We start from the raw sequence: 22,754 nt of genomic DNA on the forward strand, positions 1-22,754 counted from the left end.
TTAACAATAACCCACTACTTAATCAAATGGTAAATAGATGGAGGTACATGGGTTGAAGATGGAGTACCTACATCTGATTACATCTACAGTCAAACATTACCCAGCAAGCCACCGTAAGGGTTTTTGGCGGGGAGTTTTAGGGCACCAGTCATGCATGCAAAAATAGTTTTTCATAAATATTAGTTATTTTACAAAACCTCTTGCACATACTTAAATTTATACAAATGTATTCCAGGTATGTGCATATTCTAAATGTGGCTTAACTACACCTACATCCACATAATACCCCGCAAGCCGCTGCAAGGGAGTGCGTTGCAGGGGTGATTAGGTCACCACCCGTGAAAGTGAAATTAATTAAAAACAAACTACTTTTTCTTCACTTTTTCCGACAATCCTTCAAATGACAACTACTCTCCTTAAGGATAACCCGCATATTGATAGAAATCAATATCAGAAAACCCCTATTCCTAATACCTCACTGATATTTGATCTAAATCAGTTTTTTCTGCAAATATACATTGAAAATCTAGTGGAAACATCTACCTTTATTTCTACTACCCGCGTCAAGGAGCATGGAGAGTGTATAGACGAGAACTATAATTATCTAATTACGTTTTATTATGCACGCACCGTGTGCAGGAGTAAAATTACATATAAAATTGCAACAAAATTAATACATAACGTGCGCTAAAAGAAATGGCCCATGGGGGGATCGAACCCACGACCTTCGCGTTATTAGCACGACGCTCTAACCAACTGAGCTAATGGGCCGCCATAAAAATTGAAAGCTTTTCGATGGATGAAGGATCTCAGGCTTTCCCGGCGAATAGTATTCAGGAATTTTTCTCGGGTTTCCAACCGGGTCAGGTTTCGGAGTACCGACGTTTCGATGGCTGACTCTGCCATCGTCTTCAGGGTTGAAGTGCAGAGCATGGAAATTGCCGGGTATTTATACATGTTGCGTGGGTCAGGTGTGGCCTGATTGGTCGGATGAGTTTCTTCGGCCCGCTCCGGTCAATCGGCCTTGTTCCCGTGTGTTTCTCATCTTTTTTAGTATCGGCTTCCAAATATTACTTATCTGGAAGCCGGTGTCTCGGTTTAAGTTGTTTTTCTCCAGTCGGATCTCTATTCCTTCTTTTACCACGCGGTCCCAATAACCGTTGGCATGACATAGCCTCTTTGTGGCTTCAAAGTCGATTCTATGGTCATAGGTGATACTGTGTTCGGCGACTGCCGACTTTTCCGGGTAGTGGAGTCGTATGCATCTCTGGTGTTCTTTTAGGCGTTTTTCAATTGTGCGGCCCGTCTCCCCGATGTAAACTTTGCCGCACTCGCAGGGAATTCGGTAGACTCCCGATGACTTCATTCCGCGTTTGTCTTTGGCCGTGAAAAGGAAAGATTTTAGCTTCCCTTGTGGTTTGTGAATCGTTTCCACCTTGTGTTTTTTCAGTATTCTTGATATCTTGTGTGATACTGAAGATGTGAACGGGATGCATGCTCTGGCGATTGGCTTTTCTTCCTCCTCTCTCCTACCCTTAGGTCCCGCGAAGGCCCTTTTAAGGGCCAAATCGATTTCCCGAGGCTTGTAATTATTTTGCCGGAAGGTCTTCCTCAGATGTTGTAATTCCGCTTCAAGGTTTTCTTTGTCGGAGACTGCACTTGCCCGGTGTATGAGTGTGGATAGAACCCCCCTTCCAGATAAGTAATATTTGGAAGCCGATACTAAAAAAGACGGGAAACACCGGAGCGGGCCGAAGAAACTCATCCGACCAATCAGGCCACACCTGACCCACGCAACATGTATAAATACCCGGCAATTTCCATGCTCTGCACTTCAACCCTGAAGACGATGGCAGAGTCAGCCATCGAAACGTCGGTACTCCGAAACCTGACCCGGTTGGAAACCCGAGAAAAATTCCTGAATTTTCGATGGATTTCAGCTTTTTTCATTATTGAAGGTTTTTCCATCATTGGTAACCTTTTGCCGTATATCTTGAATTTAAGAATTTGACATACACTTACTAAATGCTTGCAAACAGTGACGTATCTCGTCATCGGACAAGTCGATAACTAAATGGAGTCACTTCAAGCTTAATATACATTGTAATAATAATGGATTTAATAGCATAATACGAATAAACTTTTTCTACCTTTCACACTATCTTCATTTAGCAATAATGGCATGAAAGAAATATTTGTTTAACTGCCCTTGTGAAAATACCCACAGATCCAAGGATCCAAGGTCAAATCCAAAAAATAGTGTTCACAACATGCAATGGGATGAGTTCACAACGTATATCGATAAAAGAATAATGGAGAGCTCACTCATTAACTCAAATCCTTATCCGGGACGGAATGCCTACCTCTGAACGATGCACTGGCCATGTATTCGGCCAGAGAAGACGCACATAAAATAGGTTCTGACAGAACGTTGTCCCGCTCAAATAAACGTATTTCCTGAGTAAAAAATGCAGAATCATGCGAGAAGTCAAGAATACCGCGCCGATAAAAATAATGGCCCATGGGGGGATCGAACCCACGACTTTCGCGTTATTAGCACGACGCTCTAACCAACTGAGCTAATGGGCCGCCATTGCAACACTAGCTTTTCAATGCACATCAGCCTTTTTTCATTGTTGAAGGCTTTATCTTTGGTAACCTTTTGTCGTATATTTTGTAATTAAATTTAAAATATCATATGTTCTCGTGAAATTATACCACCCCTCGGTGTATTATAACCGTAGTAAAATTCATATATAATAATCCTGTTGTATTCCCTAGATTCTACAACACACTGGTTATTGATTAAAGTGGCTCTGATCTACATCCACACAACGCACCCCTCGACCCACCTAAATGGTTTGTGGCAGGGGGTGAAAGCACCAGGTCGAAAGAGTAAGGGATTATGCAGAGGGAGGGTGTTTAAGTGGTGAAAAAGGAAAAGCGGTGGGAAAGGAAAAAAAAACCCACGCCCAACAAAACACACATAAAATGTGTGTATTGACTGAACATCGTCCCGCTCAAAAAAACGTAAATCTGGGTAAAATAATGCAGAATCATGCGAAAAGTCAAGAATATCGCGCCAATAAAATCAATGGCCCATGGGGGGATCGAACCCACGACCTTCGCGTTATTAGCACGACGCTCTAACCAACTGAGCTAATGGGCCAGATGTTATAAAGCGGTTACATTGAAACATTTTCACTACGCCAGCGCTTTCACTGCCAAGCGTTGCGCCAGTTTCTTCGTCGAGTTCAGTGGCGAGCCGCCAGCGCTCCACGTCCGCGAAGCCCAAGAATCTACAGTTACGGAGGCGTGATTGCGATGGGTTTCGTGTGAGTCGTTTATTTTTTGCAATAACCCTCGGTAGTCACTGACATCCCATTGCAGGTCGCACCTCAAGAGATTAAGCATGGGGTCCTCCTAGGGACCATGATCTATGAGAGGATATTTGTGTTTTAATTCATTTCATGCATTATTTTTGCGTTTAGTCTCCATATCGCAAACTTCCAAGAGAGTAAAAAATAAGCTTTTAACTTAATATGTCACGCTTAAAAGTTCTTTTGAAACGCTATTGCAGAGTATCTATAACGAATCTCTCGATTCTTCCCAACTAATTTTCATCATAGCCCGTCGAGCGTTACGTCACTGATATTTGCTTTAGAGTATTTCCGCAAATTTTTAGGTACATACTATATCCGGCCTTTTATGAGTTGGGCTGGAGCAGAATGTCGACGATTAAATGGACAGACAAAATGAATAACGAGGAAGTATGTAGGTAGAAGAGCAGAAGAGGTTATTTGGGCAACTCTACCGTAAAGAATTCTTGGTCGGAAAATAAATGCTGACCCAACTTTGGAAATAATTAATGGTAAGCCCCGCATTTCAAGAATCGCACGAGTCTCATTCGAGACCCCATAAAAATTCTGACCGTCTTATTTGGTTACGTCGGTGCTATTTTTCCAGAGAGAAATACTATGTGAATGTAAACAATTTAGAATAATTTCTCCCTCGGATTCAAGAAGTTCCAATTTCTTAACGAATGGCAGTTCGCAAATTATATTAAGGAAAGAGATTATATATACAGAATAAATATAGTCTACATAAAAGAGAAGCTAAAAACATTTAATGCCACATAAGTCCTGAGGAAATCCAAAAAAACAAATGTCATTTTTATATTAGTCCTCGTATGAAGTATGAGAATTAATGAAAACCAAACTCTCATCTCATTAGAGTTAGGTGGTAGAAGAGACTCCTCAGTCTCAATACTCGTAATGCCCCAGTAAGTCACAAATAATTAGACCCATGAAATAATGTTCCCACTACATACTAAGAGAGCTTCAATCTACACGTAAGTTCCAAAAAATATTGTTAAAGACAATATAGTACCAAATTGCTGGTATCGCGACCATCAGGTTTTTTAGATCTTGATTTCTAAGTGCATTCAATCATCAGGCTAATACAAATCCCAAAATTCGTTAGCCACTCAGCTCATTAAAATTTCATCTAATTTTGAATTTACCATTAAAAGATATTTAGTAATGATCTTAGTAATCAATCAATCCTTTGAAGTTTTAAAAAAACAAGGGGTGTAAATTTCCGACCGAAACTTTTTGGAGGCTTCCAGCGTGTGCAGGTTCATTTGCTTCAATTTCCCATACTTTTTATCACATTTTGCTACAATAGGCCTGCACCTTATGGCACACATCTACATAATGCCCCGAAAAATGACGCAAGGGGGTCATGCGGGGGATTTCAAGGGTATTCATACACAAATGTGAGTTTATACATTCATTTGAAAAACATTTTCTCATATTCAGAAACATGTACGCTCATTCATTCCGACATGCATTACATAATATAGGTGAGTTTAAAAAAATAGTTGCATTTTATTTTTTTTTCAATAAAAATACTAGTGTGCTCCGGCTAAATTTGGCTATAATTGAGTATCATACGAGATAAGAACGAGTACTTGAACCTTGTAGTGTCTATATCTCTTATTTTATCCCGATGGTCGAAACCACAATACGATTTATCTTCTCGTAGGAAATGTTAACAAATACTGCGATCTTTCTCTTAACCTATGTCATTACTCCTTAACTATTGTTTTCTCCCATAGATTAAAACACCAGTGACGCATACCCATTAATGTAGCCTAGTTAAAGCGTAGAAAAGCAACGCTATTTTACTTTTCCCTTGGATTTTCCTAGAATTCGTCTTAACTTGGGATCAAATTAGGGTGTCCTCATTAAATGACTGCTGTTGGAAATTAATCAAATGAATTTTTTAAACATCAAGTGCCCCTAAATGAATATCATTATATCGGTTTCCTAATCTCCCAAACCTTTCGATTCGGAATGCTAAAACACCCACCTCGTCGGCCTTGCGTCAAGTGTTCGGCGGCGAGATATCGGATGGCCCCTTCCGCCTTCGGTTCGCCGAGACCTCCCACAACGCCTTCCGCATCTCATCATCCGACGGACGAGGGAGCGATGGGCGATAAAAAAGAGTAACGGAATGCCGGCTCCGATAAATCACCGAAAGAAACTCGCGTGAGTCGTCGCCCTGCCTCAATCCGTTACGGTTTTGAGACATGACAGTGGGGCGCGGGTCGGCGGAGTATCATCCGATCGCGATACAAAAAATGTATGGGGTGAGTGGGGTTGTGAAGATTTGGCGTGACTTCACCACCCGGGTACATGTGCTCCAGTGGACGCCTCACTACTCGCTTTCTCCAGTTCATCACACATTGGCCTTGACTACTCTCCAACTACCACCGTAATGCGATTCCATCCCCGTGAAAATTAATATATGTCACATATACAATATTATACTCGCATATATATAATAATGCAGCCAATTACGAGTACTCGTACTTTTTGCCGTTTTGTGTATTCGATATGCATACGGAATAACTGAAACATCACTGTCATTGGTATGATATGAGAATTAATGAAAACCAAACTCTCGTCTCATAGGGGTTATGTAATAGAAGAGACTCCTCAATCTCAATCTCGCTCCAAAATAAAGACGACTATTTATCTTCATTAATAAATATAAATATTTAATAAAGGCGGTTTTCTCTAGGCACTTAGCTATCCCCGATTCTTACTTCCCTAATTTTTGTTTTTTGTAAATTGTTTTGGTAAACCCTGAAAGAGTGCGTACTTGTGAATCGCAAAGGTGAGTTTTCGAAAAAAACACACCTAGTGATTGGGTGAATGAGCGTAAGCGTGCGTGCATCTGTATTGTTACTTGGCATTCATTTGTGTGATTGGCGGGTCACTGTCGTATGAGGGATCCTTGTAAACCCTGAGTGTGTGCGAATGCACATGTCTGAGTGAATGCGATTTATAAAGGTCTAACACACCGGAGTGATTGAGTGATTGCTTGTTTACTTAAATCCATTCTGTTTCTCTACATTTGTTTTATAATTTAGCTTGCATCTGTGTGACTGGTGGGCCATTGTCATAGAAGAAATCCTTGCAAACCCTGAGTGTATGAGTGAATGCGATTTGCGGGACTGCTGTTATTCCTTAACACACCTAAGTGATCGAGAGGCTGTAAGTTTCCTTTGATTTTTATTATTTAATTTGACTTTTTGGAGTGTAATTCAGGTATACGCGGGTCACTGTTTCTTAAACACACCTAAGTGACCTCGTGTGTGTTCCCTGCCCGACCCCTTACTTGTAACTTTGTTTTTTCCCCCACCTCCTTTTCAAACTTGTGCCAATCAAGTTTACGATCTCGGCAATCCCGTTTTCATGACTATTTATCTATCTATCTCACAAAAAAACGTTTAGAAGAAGGCTAAATACTTCGCGACTGTAAGTTAGCTCACATAGCCCCTCACTACAGAGGCAGCGATAGGGAGGACTTCAGTAATTACGGACCAATTTCTTTATCATTCATATCCTGGAAATTGATTAGGGGCTTCTTATACAACCGTGAACAAAAAGCAGGTGCCAACGGGTTGAGCTCATTATATGCAAACGTAAATTCAGGAGTGCCTCAGGGATGCGCAATAGGGCCCCTACCCTTCTTGCCTTACATAAGCAATTTAAGCTACCACGGTAGCAGTATCTTAGATTATTTGCAGGCGACACAGTGATTTAAAAAGGAATAAGGACACCGGCAGAAAGATTGCTTCTTTCTATCGACCAGATATCGGAGCTGTGTAAGAAATTGGGGTTAGAATTCAATATTATAAAATATTAAGCACAGACCTTTTGAGAAAAAATAAAAGATAAAAAAGGCAGAAATTATTAAAAAAGATGATATCGAATTAATCATTTCAAACTGATCAGATATTTGTTTGCTTAACTAACCTCAAATCTTTCATGAGTTTTAACACATTGGAAGAAAGCGATGTTTCATTAGATGAGTTATGTAAATGCATTGAAAAAGCAAGGTACATAGGTCTTAGTTCACTTTGGTTAGGCCATCTTTAGAACACGCGGCAAGGGATCTGGGACCCATGGTAGAAACCATTAATTAAAGAATGAGATAAGGTTCAGGGAAAATCAACTGACTTTGTTAAAAATTGCTACGACAGTGTAGCTATGAAGACAGCCTTAAGAGTAGGTGCAAAAAAAAAGCCTATGAACGATACTCACAAGGATAAGATGGAATTAGACTGGACATATCTTGAGGCAGGATAGTTTACGGAATATCGCAATGGAAGGCATTGTTATAGGTAGTCTAGTGTTTAACTTAGGTTCTAGATGGACACAGACTGAAAACCGGTAAATTACATACGCCATCATAACAAAAAACAGCCTCACGTTCAAAACTAAATAAAATTCTTCTTCGATTCCACCTTCCTTCCTTCCAATGTGTATAATCTTTTCTTCCCCTACCTCGCTTGCCTAACGCCCCTCTCTCACAGTCTTCAACATTCCATCGCCAATTAAAATGCTCTGCAGACACCTTTCCTACCGCCTGAGGAATATCGCAAACATCCCTCTCTCTTTTCTTATCTATGTCGGGGGAATTCCTTAGGAGTATGGATGAAAGCTATATCGTTTAACGTAATTCTTTTTCTCACGCTGCAATTTCTTTTCTATTACATCTGTTCTAGTTCCCCCTGCTTTTTCAATGGTCGTGTTATTCTACCGCTTTCTCAAACCCTCATAAACCTTGTTTTGTTTACATTGATTCTCATCCCATAATGATTTTGTAATACCCTCGACAATTATTTTAACCCGATGGTTGACTAAAGGAAACACACAAAGGAGGAATTACAGAGGAAGCCCGAAGCTACTAGAAGCAAATTCAAAACACTGTAGGAAATATCGCGATATTAACTTTTAACAGTGCCATCCGCTAATGCACATTTATCCATATGCAACAAATTCAAAATGTAAAAATCAGTCGCCTTGCCCGGAAATATTTTACATAAAACCGCATTCCTTTCCCTCTGGTGGGATACATATATACTAGAACTTGAAATTGTTGCATTGCACTGTAAGCAGGTAATGAAAAATAAAATCACAAGGAATAATAATGGCATGAAGAGATCGGCAGGGAATAGGACAGTTGTTAAAACTGCTCAAAATCAATCCTCGCATTGATTACCTGTTGATGACAATATCCTTGGTGGGGCAGGAGGGAAAGTGCGTTGGATAATGTGTAGAGAAAGAGAGTGAGGTCAAGTGTTAGTGAACTTGAGTGGATGAGATGACTCGGTCTTAATTTCGTCCTTTAAAACCCTTTGTCTTTCCTCTGCGGTCGTCTTCGAGGGAACCGAAAGCTGAAGTCGGTCTCCACGAGTTGGAGAGGTATCACGGGGTGAAATTATTTGCCACCCCAGAGCAGGGCAGAGTGTTTTGGCACGGAATCATTCCCTCCCGCAGCACCGCTCCATCCTGTCTCTCGCTCCGCTTCCACCATTTTTTCTCCACTCCTCCCAGTAACACATATACATTCCCCACTTGGAATGGGTTCAAAAGCGGAGTCACCGGGAGTTATATATCCGGTGATGCAAGGCCCTAAAAATCCTCGTGCCCTAATCCAAAACCAACCACCTCTTTCCCGCTCTCTCTCCCACACGCACACATTTTCTTCGCTTACGTTTGTCCCGCCATTCCGTTTTCATCATTATTCCGATTCATTTGTTTTCCCTTGCCTTCATTTCTTTCAAATCGTATAACTCCAAGCAAAGACGTCCACCTTTCTCCCCAGTGGAAATACCGAGCCTCCGTCTGTTGTTCTCACGCCCGTTTATCCACGAAGGCAGATTCGTTTTCGCTTCCTTTCTCTCACGAACGTCCCTTCCACACGAGAATATTTTTAAAAATTACGCCTACACTCCCGGGACTAATTCCGAGTAACTTTCGATCCGAGGCCTTCGCTTCTTGTTAACAAGATTCGTCTCTTCCATCCCTTTTCAAAATTCTCTCCCGAGGGTTTCTGTTAAAAAAATACAGTTCATTCCACGAAGCTAGGGCACATACAGTGCAGGCGTTGTCTCGGGAAAAATAACTCCAAGACAAAAAGGGAAACTGAGTGAGGAGAGCTGAGGTCGAGCGTAGAAATCGTTGTCAGTTGCAAGGATTAGACGCCAAAGTCATAAAGTTCCTTGTATTTACACCTAATACTACAGTGTTCCTCGTATGGTCACTGATTTGCTGCGGCTTGTGTCTTTTCCTCTTCGCTCTTATGAAGAGAATCTGTTCAAATACTACTCATATTAGACAAGGAAGAGGAAAACTTAAATGTCTCAATACGTAAGAAGAAAAACAATTTCCGGCGCTAGTATATGGGGATTAATTAATTTTGTGGGGAATATTTTTCGCCATAAGTCAATGTTTAGTTCTATAGAGGTTTAATAGCATCTGTGTATAAATTTTTCATTGGGGTGACCACAAAGAATTAGTGAAAGTGATAAACATGAGTTACGCCAAGTACACTGAATTTTTTCTCACGCGATTAAGATACAACGACGTGCTATGCGAGATGAATTTCAGCAATCTCAAAATATAATTAATGTTACTGCATAAATTTTGAATCCTTTCCGTAGATTAGCGATCTCTATAAATAAAAGGAACATCAAACGATAGATATCAATTGAAAGCCACATGTTGTGAACGTAATATTTATTTCCGTTGGTTAGGATATATTTTCCAGGTACTTTTCCGGGTGATTACCAAATATTTAAGCTCTATAAACATTCTATTACCTATCTTAGTCGTTAATTTCAATTAGAATAAAATATGAATCTATTTAAGTATTAAATTACAGAATAAATGGCTGAAGTAGGTGATCAACAAATATTCTTACGTGTTCTTTTCTTCCTCGAATTCGGAATTTGAAAGATGGTGATGATGAGTATAACCGTACTCTAAATTGAGTTGCTGACTCAAAAATAGACATTTGGTCTGGTTAAGTAAGTGAAAGGTGGGTAATTTAGCATAAAAATCGGCACATTGGCCAATATAAAAGGTACCTTTAAGGTCTAAAGATATATTTTTTTTGCGCGGGAATGAGAGTAAAAAGAAATACAAGTATGTGTGGCTGAGTTAAAAATGCGCAAGAATTCTTTATAAATATAAGGCATAGAAGATTTCACCGTACAGTGCACAGAGTTCTTGTATCTTCCGCTGGATTGAAACACGTTTATATTATGAAAATTACGTTGTTTAGTGTAAATGGATGCATAGTGTATAATTATGAGTTTTCTTCACTTGCGTGGTTTAAAGACATCGAAATGAATCATAAATCAAATGAGATATGCGGTCATATTGTCATGGATGGGAAAGGGTGCGTGTGACAGTTCAAATGTGTGTAAATAGGCTTTGGAAAATTTTAGCGTGACAAAAATCAATTTTTATTTTTTTTTCACTTTATTATTGCAGTCAGCTCATTGAATGAACTCTAAAGCAAGATAAAGTATCGCACAGACCGTAATACCAGTAGAGACAGCATATATTTTATAGTAAAAATAGTGATAACAGAATATAATACCATATTCATTGGAAAGTGAACGAAATGATCGAAAATCGATCATGATCAAAAAATATTGGCCCATGGGGGCGAACCCACGACCTTTGCGTTATTAGCACGACGCTCCAACCAACTGAGCTAATGTGCCATCTGAAGCAAATCAGTCGCACTTTATGAATACATGGGATACAAACTGATCTATCGACCGTTATTTCATTTACTGACGATTCTGACATACTACTTCTAGCACATGGTGGCTTGAGAGTACTTTCCGGATTTACACTCCGCCTGGACCGACAAAACTGAACATAAAATTTATCGGAGCTGTAATGACAGTTACTTGGTACCCTGCCGTTTAATCTAGGTTTCTGGAAGGCATAAGCTGAGCCCTCCCACATTTCTCAGCCTTTACAATGGCATTGCGTGTATTTTTCACAATATCTTCATCTACATGACACTATAGTTCCCGAATGACCATAAGGATGGATATCATATTATTATTTTATTCATCAAACGCTGATGAGATGTATCCTACCGATAGAAGAGTGGGTTGCAGGTATTGCATCGAGACTGCCGGTTTTTAAGAGAATCTATTTCAAAACACATGAGGCAAGGGCATATGAGTCCATAAATGATATTGAGTGCCTCTCTACCAATGTCATACACATTGGTAGAGAGGCACTCATGAACGAGGATAATTTGAAAAATTCTCCGAATGGAATAGAAATGAACGATGTGCTGGGCGGGGTAGTAGTAATAGTAGCTTACGCCGGGAGTGGAAATAACCCTTGAGAGTTTGCAGTGATTATACGAGAGAATCGGTAACATTGATCCCAGATACTTGCCTATTGTAAATATGGCTTAACCAAAGTGAAGCTAAAATCTCTTTCTTAATTTTTCATTGCATTTTCCTACAACCCGTCAAATGGCACTCTCTTTAAGGATGACCCGCATATTGATAGAAATCAATATAAAAAAATAACCATTTCACACACTGATATTTGATCTTTATCAGTTTCTTCGGCAAATATAGAAAACTTGCTGCAAGCACATATCTTTCTTCCTACTACCCGCGACTTGGAGCATTGAGAATGTTTATATGAGAACTTTAATTATCTAATTACGGTTTATTGTACATGGACCGAGTGTAAGAGTAAAATACAGATTACATTGCAGTAAAATTAGTAAATAACGTAGACAAAAAGAAATGGCCCATGGGGGGATCGAACCCACGACCTTCGCGTTATTAGCACGACGCTCTAACCAACTGAGCTAATGGGCCGACCTGAGATTTCATATGGTAATAGACAACATTAGCTTTTCAATGTTTTTTTCGAATATTTATATATATACCGATATATACATAGTCCATCAAAGGTCATGCCTCGAAGGTCATGGGTTCGATACCCCCATCGGCCATTAGTATTTTGACACAGCAGAACATTTACCAGCAACCATTAGTGATGTTTTGCGAATCGGATAAGCATGAATCTTAATCGTCCGCAAATGTTAGTTATTCCGTTTAAAAAGGTGGTGTCTCCTTTTCTCCATTCTTGGAAATCGTATGCATTCCATCGGTTAGAATAAACATACCCGTGTTACAAGAATTTTGAGAGAGAATTTTTCCGAGAAAAATTGGGCCTGATTTTAGAGCATATCTGTGAGCGTAGGTAATTCCTATTGTATCATAGCAAGAAAAAACTGACCGACTGTTTCCGCCACCTTCGATTAAACCACATGCATGTTGCGCTTGCGAATGTATAATCTTTGCCGAAATGCGAATGTATATACTTTGGCGAATGTATAATCTGCATCAGGTTATGTGCGGATATGTGACGCAATATGTTAAATATTACCGCATAAAATATGTTAAATATTACCATATGTTAAATATTACTATAACCATTAGGTAATTCAAGAGTTACCCGATGGATAGCTCAATGTGATTTTTTAAGATTTACGTAATTAGGGAGTATTTTGCGCTGGTGAATAAAATGGATAATAATTGAAAATAAAACTTAAAAAATACGTATACGGTAATGCAGCAGCTATTTCGGCACAAAAGGAATGGTAAAAAGGAATGGAGAGGGGTTGAACTATAGAAATATTATCAAATGGAACCAGCTGCCTGGAGGTTTGTTTGAGCCATTTCCATCCAATTTTAGAAGTTTTAAGTATAAATGTAAAGCAGCCACTGGGTAATTAACTTCATTGTAGTTGTTAAAATATTGTTTGTATGTGATGTGGACGGCATTTTGTATGTGATTTGGAAGTTTGTTTGTATGTGATGTGGAAGTGTCATTGTATGTAAAAATATTTTGTCTCTTAGCTGTTTTTATATGTGTTCGTATGTAATTTTCGTTGTAAGAGTTATCTTTGATCAAACTTGACCGTTGCCTCCAGGAAAAACGCCTAATTGCTACGAAAAAAAAGAAAATAAAATAAAAAAATAAGACCATGTAACTTAGAACATGCCAAAATTCCACATGTAACTTAAATCTCCTCTATTTTATTAGGATATCAACTCGGGAGAATGTGAGGATCCGTCTCCATCTGTATTTTGCATTCTGCATTCATCGGCGTTCCTTACCGTTTACTAATATCTACTTTTAGACCTAACTCACCTATGGCATTATATCTTAGTGCAGGGAAATGTCGCCAGCCATCCAACGATAATATCATCGCGGGCCCACATCCTAACACAACAAAACTGACCTTTGAGAAACCTTTGCTCGGTACCAAATGAGGGAAAATAGGTCTTTTAAAAAAGGGTTTACTGGTCGAAATTAGTTCCAAATATCAAATAAATAACTGCTGAAAGTGACACTTGAATAATAAAATGCCAAAATAATTGGTATTAAGGATCTTCATTCTCCTTTCATGACTCACACGCCCCAGCGTAATAGCGGTTGAGGCGACATCAGATAAACGCTAAGCTATTCCCGGGAATTTATAGGGAACACATAGGAATCGCTTCAAATGGACGGGTAAATTTGCTTTTTGTTATGTGTGAGTAAAATGCCACTCGATCAGTGATATATTGCTAAAATCCCCAAAAAAAATATTCAGTTTTTAAGAGCTAGCAGCAAACTTTAAGTATTGAATAACACGGTTTAATCTCGCCACTGTGGCGTGGAACATGGTTATTTACTTTCACTATCTAATTACAATTTATGGCATATATGACAACCGTGTGAATATAATGGTGGATTATTTTTTCCACAAAGTAGTACTTCACGTGAAATAAAATCGCCTATGGGGGATCGAAGCCACGACCTTCGTGTTAATAGCACGATGCTATAACCAACTGAGCTAATGGGCCAATTGACTTGTCATTCACATCGTGTTGCCTATTGTACCAATGCTTATTACCATGTATTGTTTAAAAGTGGTAGTTACACTGTAATGCCTGCAATTTGGTTTTCTATTTGTTCTTAATTTTTGTTAAACACCATCAAGAACTTTGTCTTATCCCAAGAGCAGATTCCGGACCCCAATGCGTATTCCTTCAAAAGAAGTAAAATACAGGAACACGTTCGAGGATATGGTTATTTGATGTAATACTTTCTGAGGCACAGAATATAGAATTCGTTTAGCGGGTTGTTTTCGTTTCGTCAACTCGTGAGTTAATACCATTTCCTCCTCAGAAATTCTTGTAAATTGCATTTGAATCAATGAAATGGAATGCATAACCGCAGTATATTGTTTTAGCTGTTCGCCAAAGGTCTCTCTTACGAATTTCGACAGGGGAAAATAGAAATAAGTTCTCATCCTTCTCTATCTTAATGGATAGCCAAGGTACACTCTAGATATTATTACCTACCACAGAGGCTACGTTTTTCTGGTCCTGGTATAATGTGGTAAAATAGACTATTTGTATGTAGAGATGTGATGAGTGCCAAAAAAGGTTACTGTGGTAGGTCAAGGTAACTCCTCTCAAGTTATATTCAGCTATAATTTGAAATTTAATTTTTTAAATTAAATGGTAACAGTTTCGTACTTATGTAAACCTTTTTAAAGCTGGTGTAGGTGATGACTTCAATGCGAAAAGTTATTGCCATGCTACTTTTAAAATAAAGATTTTATTTTTACAGAGGTAATTAATTTTGATGAGGACTTACAGCAAATATTTATACAATATAAATTAAACTACTTGCACACATTCAAAAATTGATGTATCACTCAAGAGGATTTTACAGGCTACGATACTTTTAAGGGTTTCATGCACTCTGGTTTTGAAACTTCCAGGTTCAATATTAATAGAACTCGATCTCCAAAACCATGAGATAATTTTTCTTAGGTTGATTGTGATTATATATTATGAGAATGAAACTAATAAGTGATGGGGAGTAACTGACTTACTGCCTATAGCTGTATGAGTTGACCATTGTATATTCCATGACATTAAATTACGTCCACAACCCTTTGAATCAGTATGACAAGTAATTCCCTGCTTGCAAGTAGCACTGAGGTAAGCAGTAAAGAATATGAAGAAAAAATCCTACACAAAAAGGATAATTTACTAATAAACTGGAGAGAATATAAGAATAACGTTTTAAGTATATTAAAATGACACCTTAGAGTATCACATAATACACGAGGCATGTCAAATAAATACCTAGGTCATAGAAACTTTATTTTACAAAATTTAGTCCACATTGATTTTATCCCCTTCAAAGTGCTCTCCATTCGATGCTATGAACTTATTCCATCTTCTTTTCCACTGTTTCAAGCACCCTTGGAAGTCCTCGGCAGTTAGTTTTTTTATTTTTCTCGTCGTTTATTGCTATATTGTGACCACATCTTCCCAGTGATGTTCCTTCATCACAGTTTTGCATTTTGGGAATAGGAAAAAGTCGCAGGGGGCAAGGTCTGGGGAATAAGGAGGATGATTGAATTTTTGCCAGAAACTGGCGAACAATCAATGCTGAATGTGCAGGTGAATTGTCATGGTGAAGGATCCATTCATCATGTTCGGGAAAAATAGCGTGCACTGCTGATTTTCCTAAGTTCAGTTCATCAGCTATCATTCGGACAGTTTTTAGACGATCGGTAAGGACAAGGGACCGCACACGATCAGTTTTGACGTCAACCAAAGGGGTTGAAGGTCGCCCCAGCCTAACATCATCCATGGCGTCTTGTCGGCCATTTTTAAAATGCTTAATCCACTTGAAAACGGATGTTTTCTTCAGAGCATTATCACCGTAAACAGGTGTCAACATTTCAGTAATATTTTGATAACTTTTACCGCTTCACCAAAAAACGTCTTGATTCGTTCCTCCGTGATCTCGTCAATTTCCATTTTCGACAAACAGTAAAAATAAGAGCAACAGAAACTAACATAACTGGCACCATACGCACAGCTCGACGATCCGCCAAGCACAGACAGCTCATTGGGTCTCAGGCAATTAGCTCCGCTAGTGGGCGGGGCTATAGCCCGTGTCATGGCCGCCATCTTGTATCAGTTCGCGCATTTATTGCACAGACCACATATGCTATTCATTTGAAAATCATGCAATGGGATATATTCTCTCCGTAAAAGGTTTGCCCTATTTGTCATGGTGTTACTTCCGTCAGCTAACGTTTGTATTAATGCCCTATCACGAAAGACAAATGTAAAGATGCATGTTACCTCTGAAGAAAAATATATTATAATGTGGTCTAATGACACCTGAGGGGTAACACCTTTCTTTTGCTTCTTCATTACGTTTAGTCATAATTTAACTTGTTACATATTCCGGAACCCTTCGAAAGTCAATAAATATATGTACAACCAAAGGCGAGGAAAAAAAATTTTGAAGCCCTTCAGACGAAGTAGTAGTAAAACGATTAAAAAGCAGCACTAAACTAAACTACGAGTACTAAAATCCGAGCCAAAGCCAAGCTTACACCGACTCATGTAAAATAATATTGTTCTCTCATATAAACCGCTATTTGATTCCATTATGTTATAGAAGAAAATATTCAGGCAGTGAAGAAATTAACGTTCACTACTAAAGACAAATGCAGGTATATAAGCAGTGGTCTGACCGACTCTTGGATGAGATGCATTAATGATGGAGCGGTGCCTTGCGGAGAAAGAAAGTAATACGAATGAATGTGTCAGGTTGTTGAGGCATACGCTGAGGCTGGGAAGCAATAAGTTTCATTTATTAAGTTACAGCAGGACGGGATGAAGGAGGGAAGCCCATGTGTAGGCCCCTCAATGCCCATTCGATTTCTTTAACGGCCCCTTTCATCCCTTCCAAGTCTAAGCATGGGCTTTATGATTCCAAAACATTTCGAAAGTCTATTCAAGTTTGACAGACGATGCGGGAAAAACATTACAAAATTGACGAATATCTTATAGTGTGGGAGATTCCTACTGAATTTGATACTTATCTCCATTATCAACACTCTACCATAGCTGACAGTGCAGACATATTTTAATTGTATTCTGAATAATAACGTCTAACAAATTATTTGATTTTATGACGGGATTCCCAGCAAATACAAAAATTCGATGAACGATAATCATCCCATGCGATTTGCGTGGCATATTTGGATGGATTTTTCGAGATATGCTACGGTGCAAGTGGAAAAAACGATAAAGCGAAGTATTATGCCAAAGAATTAATTTGAGTTAAATTAATGAGGGTCCAATAAGCTTACCGATTCACAAAGTACTTAATGTACTGGCAAAACTCCCAGCACAGCACAGCATAATTTCTCTTGAGAAACCATGTGATCCGTCCATACATTTTTCAATTCAGTACTTTTACCATGGAATGGAATGGAATCTCTGACCCGGTGGAAGACCCGAGAAAACTTCCTGAAGCCGATACGCCGGAAGGACACCAGATTATACTTGCTGCTAAGATGTACGTATTTTATGCCTTCTGCCACTGAGGTGAGGAGCATTGTGTGTTTATGAGCCAACTTTTAAAATCCAATAACGGGTTCTGGTAAAATAATTGATGTGTAGAAATAAAATTACGGATAACATTGCTACATAATTAGCGAATCACGTGAAAGAAAAAGTTATGGCCCATGGGGGGATCGAACCCACGACCTTCGCGTTATTAGCACGACGCTCTAACCAACTGAGCTAATGGGCCAGCTGTACAATATGCTATCACGCCCTATTCTGGTTCGCACAATTGCATATAACCCCCCCCCCCCCGCCCCACCCACAATGTTTACATAAGGCAAACTCTTTCTTAATTTTTCATTGCATTTTCCTACAACCCGTCAAATGACACTTACTCTCTTTAAGGATGACCCTCCTACTGATAGAAATCAATATAAAAAATAACCATTTCTCACACATCACTGATATTTGATCTAAATCTAGTATTTTCTGCAAATAAACAAAACTTTCTGCAAGCGCATATCTTTCTTCCGACTACCCGCGACTTGGAGCATGGAGAGTGTTTATACGAGAATTTTAATAATCTAATTAAGGTTTATTGTAGATGCACCGAGTGCAAGAGTAAAATTAAAGATTACATTTCCGTAAAATTAATATATACCGTGGACAAAAGGAAATGGCCCATGGGGGGATCGAACCCACGACCTTCGCGTTATTAGCACGACGCTCTAACCAACTGAGCTAATGGGCCAACTATTGCAAAGATAAGCACGCTCTATTGCAGTTCGCACAGTTGCATATAACCCCCCCCTCCCCCACAATGTTTACATAAGGTAATTATTTTGCAACGCCTCCGATTTGGTTTTCTATTGCTTCATAATTTTGATTAACCTCCGTTGAATACAAACTGCATTGTATCCCGAGAACGTTACCGTGTAATCATTTGAAATTCCATACTTGACTCATTGACATATTTAATATACATATATCAAGTGGAAATGTCTACCGATTGATTTTAACTGAATGTTCTCCATCTCATCTGATCATGCCAGCATCCTCTTTAATTTAAATGTACAGTACCTGTATGTCTACCATTTCTTTTCTCATCAAACATTCCAATCGTCTCCTTCCCCTACCTCTCTTTTTTTCAGTTTTTTCGAGAGTTTCTTTCAGTTTGGTAGCATTTAATTGCAGCGTAGTATATGCGCCGGCCAAGATTCTTCTCCAAAATATAAATGAATAAATAAATATATATCTATATGTATATATATTTTTCACTGTAGGTGTGTTTAGCTAGTGTTCGTGTGAGAGAAAAACGAGCACTCGTTGATACAATGCCCATGCCTGCATCCCTGTAGTCGAATCTAATAATATGATAAGGATCCCTATTTGCCAAATTTGGAGCCATAATAATTCCGTCAGCGTCGCTAGCAAACTCGTATGTCCTGTTAATTTCTGAAAGTGTAGGAGTTGCCAGCTCCCTGAAACGGAAACCACAAGACGGTGGTATCGCCTATCTGAATTCCTCCAGAATATAATTTACTTCTTATTTTTCTTTCATTTTATTTCAAAACTATGTGCAGAATATTTTCTTTTTCCTGAAATTCTAACATCAATTTCCTACATAGCACCTATGGTCAACTGGCCAAAATTAAATCTGCAAATCTTGCTGCTAATTTGGATGAAGTTTCCGCGGGGGCAAATTCCTGCTACCTGCAACGTTGGGTCGCATTCCCTGCCTTTTAAAGACTCTTTGGGGGTAGAGTGTTTCGTGGTGCATTTTCATGTGGTGTTTCAATTTCTTGCTTGTTGTATCCTGGCTTCCGTGTTGTAGGATGGCTTTCGTGCTGCATCATGGGGTGCAGTTTTTTAGTTGTTTTGCGGTATATGTGTTTGCATGAGTATTGGATGAAGGGATTTTTGCATGAGTGTGTGCGCTGCTGTGGGTGTAATTTTCCGTGTTGTTTTTTTTGCATGTGGTATTTTTCCTTTTTACGGTTGGTGACCTAACACCCCCCGCCACACGCCCTTGCGGCGGCTTGCGGGGTATTATGTAGATGTAGATGTAGATGTAGAAGTTGTCTCGGGTCGTCCACTTGGTAAGGGGTTCCATGTTGGCCGACGTTTCGACCATCGTCTCGAGCATCGCCTTCAAGAAGGAAGAGTTAGTGAGTGACTCGAGCGTCGAAACGTCGGCCAGCATGGTATACCTGACCCGGTGGAAGACCCGGGAAAACTTCATCAAGCTGATACGCCGGGAGAGCACCAGATCATACTTGCTGCGAAGACGTACGTTTTTTGTGCCTTCTGCCACTGAGGTCAGGAGTATTGTGTGTTTATGAGTCAACTTTAAAAATACAATTACAAGTTATGGTTTATAATTAATGCGTAGAAATAAAGTTACACATGACATTGCTACAAAATTAGCGTACCGCGTGGGAGAAAAAATTATGGCCCATGGGGGGATCGAACCCACGACCTTCGCGTTATTAGCACGACGCTCTAACCAACTGAGCTAATGGGCCAGCTGCGATAAACGTAAGCACGCCCTGTTCTGATTTGCGCAATTGCATAATACCCCCCTCCCCACCTACAATGTTCACATTAGGCAATTATTTTGCAATGCCTCCGATTTGGTTTTCCATTGCTTCATAATTTTGATAAACCTCCGTTGGGTGTAAACTTCATTTTATCCCGAGAACGATAACATGTAATCATGTGAAATTCCATGCTTGACTCATTGATACATAAATGTTTTGCTGAATTTTTTTGCTGAACGAAATTATTCAGATCTACCTCGTTCACCAAAAAAAATGCATTTTGAATTAATCACTTAGTAATATCTATTCATTCCGAAATACAGCAATTAATTAACTTTGCTATTGTAGAAACCTGGTTTTAATTGCATTTGTTACCAACATCTCATAATAGATCTTGTTTTAGACGTATTCGCTGATTGAACCTTAGGCCTGTGAGTAATTTATCACGTTAAGTATTCTATTAACCTAATAAATTAATTAGTTTACCATAGCACGCTTTCACAACTTCATCTCCTCTATTAGGCAATTAACTGACCCTGTAATCAAACCGACTTTGCAAACATACCTATTGTTACCAAATTGAGTAGTTTCAGGCGTGATATGGTGCTATTCAAACATAATAATGAACAGATATTAAAAACTTTCCGCTAGGTAAGTTTAATTGTAGAACTGGTTTCAACCAATTCTAACCAACTAGAATAGAAGCATTGATAAAATTTTTCACAACTCATCAACAGGAGCTGTTAGAAGCGCGCATTAACCTGTTTGGTAGAGCATCTCAACCGGAGACCATTGGAAACCGTCTGAATTCAATTGCATTAGCTAAATTAGAAATTTTAGAAGGTAAAGGCTTAACTTGTAAATTGAAGAAACAAAATTTAGTTCGAAAAGTTAACCTTATTTATAATAATCGACCCTTGGCTAATATGACTTCTATGCCTTGAAATACATCTGAAAGCTTAAATAAATTTTCATAAGTTAAGCTAAGAAGCTCATTAAATAAAAATTATTGAAGTTTAAAGTACCTAAAGTAGACTCCGAGTGTAGAAAAATTTTATAACAGGTGTAGTCAGCTGGCGACTTCAGGAAAATGAACTTTAATTGGTAACTAACATAATTGGTCTCTGAACAATTACGTTTCTCGCTGAGATGGCTATAGATTTATCAGTGGAAGGGATAATAAAGTACGTTTTACCACATTATTACTCCAACATTGATCAAAATTCACGTGCAACTTATTAATATTCAATATATACACAGATGATTACAAATAGTGGACTGTTACTACAATTATTTTTTATTCAAACATCTAACTTTTTCATGTGCTATCCCTTATGCATGACAATCCACAAACAATGTCTCCGTAAAATACTGGCTTCATCAAGGGAAATCAATTACCTATTAAAAATGGGTGTTATAGGAATGCAATCACGCAGTGGATAAAAACTTATATAATTTCTTTATTTAAGACCATTTTTCATATCGCTTATCCTGGCCAACAAGAGTTACGTATGAAGTGTCATTATGTTTTGCTGTTTAACTGAACTGTTCATGAAAGTCTTTGGCGTTAACATGGATTAGGATATTTCAAGATCCACAGTCAACTCTGATGGAGTCTTTGTGATGAATGTATTAAACGAGGGGCCAAATAGATCACGATCTGTCCCAAGGAATAGCTGTAAGAGACTTAAATACGGCTCTATGATTTAATCTCTGTATATTAGTGTCACATAGAATATTTGGCATTTATCAGACGGAAATATCAAATCGAATTCCAATGGGGAAATAATTACATCGTTCCATAACTATTCTACCAAGGCTATTCATATAAATAGCCACTATAAAATGCCTATGATTAAATTTAGCAGAGAGAGACATCAATTTATAAAAAGCGAATTCTATAGCGAATCAAGATTTTCAAAATACGGCGAGGGGTTTTTTCCTTTCAAATTCTCAAACGATAAGTTGTCTACCTATGAAAAACCTAAGAAAAGACGGAGTGGGATTCTGGAAAATATGAATATCTAAATTTAGCATACTCTGTTCCAATAGCCCTTTTTATCACAGAAAAATAATATAACTTTTATCCAAAAGCCCAAAATTCAACAAAACCAGCTTTTCCCATTCGGATGCTTAAGGTACGAGGGCGTTGCGAAAAGTAAGGTCTCTTATTTTTTTTCATGAAAAATCAAATTTATTCTCAACTTTGCGTACATCGTTGGAAAGGTTGAGCATTTAGCTATTTTTCTACACAGTCGCCTTGACGGTCAATCACTTTTTGCATCCTTGTAAGCAGCTTTTTAATACCGGCGTCGCACCTTTCTCCCGCCGCGTCGTGAAGCCAACTGACGACTGCTTCTCCGATATAAGTTCATCGACATATAGTGTAAGTGTACAGTGAGAAGTGAATGGACATAAAA

General features: G+C 38.7%; 7 non-coding genes across 7 annotated transcripts; all 7 read right to left on the bottom strand.

Moving 5' to 3' along the window:
- Positions 1 to 697: 697 nt before the first annotated feature.
- Positions 698 to 771, bottom strand: TRNAI-AAU (transfer RNA isoleucine (anticodon AAU)). The gene has a single exon. It is a non-coding gene; the product is annotated as a tRNA-Ile (tRNA).
- Positions 772 to 2,515: 1,744 nt separating this feature from the next.
- Positions 2,516 to 2,589, bottom strand: TRNAI-AAU (transfer RNA isoleucine (anticodon AAU)). The gene has a single exon. It is a non-coding gene; the product is annotated as a tRNA-Ile (tRNA).
- A 506-nt stretch (positions 2,590 to 3,095) lies between these two features.
- On the bottom strand, positions 3,096 to 3,169 carry TRNAI-AAU (transfer RNA isoleucine (anticodon AAU)). Its single transcript has one exon. It is a non-coding gene; the product is annotated as a tRNA-Ile (tRNA).
- Positions 3,170 to 12,152: 8,983 nt separating this feature from the next.
- On the bottom strand, positions 12,153 to 12,226 carry TRNAI-AAU (transfer RNA isoleucine (anticodon AAU)). The gene has a single exon. It is a non-coding gene; the product is annotated as a tRNA-Ile (tRNA).
- Positions 12,227 to 17,967: 5,741 nt separating this feature from the next.
- Positions 17,968 to 18,041, bottom strand: TRNAI-AAU (transfer RNA isoleucine (anticodon AAU)). The gene has a single exon. It is a non-coding gene; the product is annotated as a tRNA-Ile (tRNA).
- A 430-nt stretch (positions 18,042 to 18,471) lies between these two features.
- Positions 18,472 to 18,545, bottom strand: TRNAI-AAU (transfer RNA isoleucine (anticodon AAU)). The gene has a single exon. It is a non-coding gene; the product is annotated as a tRNA-Ile (tRNA).
- Positions 18,546 to 20,245: 1,700 nt separating this feature from the next.
- Positions 20,246 to 20,319, bottom strand: TRNAI-AAU (transfer RNA isoleucine (anticodon AAU)). Its single transcript has one exon. It is a non-coding gene; the product is annotated as a tRNA-Ile (tRNA).
- Positions 20,320 to 22,754: the final 2,435 nt, after the last annotated feature.

This window comes from Hetaerina americana, unplaced genomic scaffold (genome assembly GCF_022747635.1).
Source record: "Hetaerina americana unplaced genomic scaffold, ioHetAmer1.1.p SCAF_6, whole genome shotgun sequence".
In the NCBI taxonomy this organism is placed as follows: domain Eukaryota; kingdom Metazoa; phylum Arthropoda; class Insecta; order Odonata; family Calopterygidae; genus Hetaerina; species Hetaerina americana.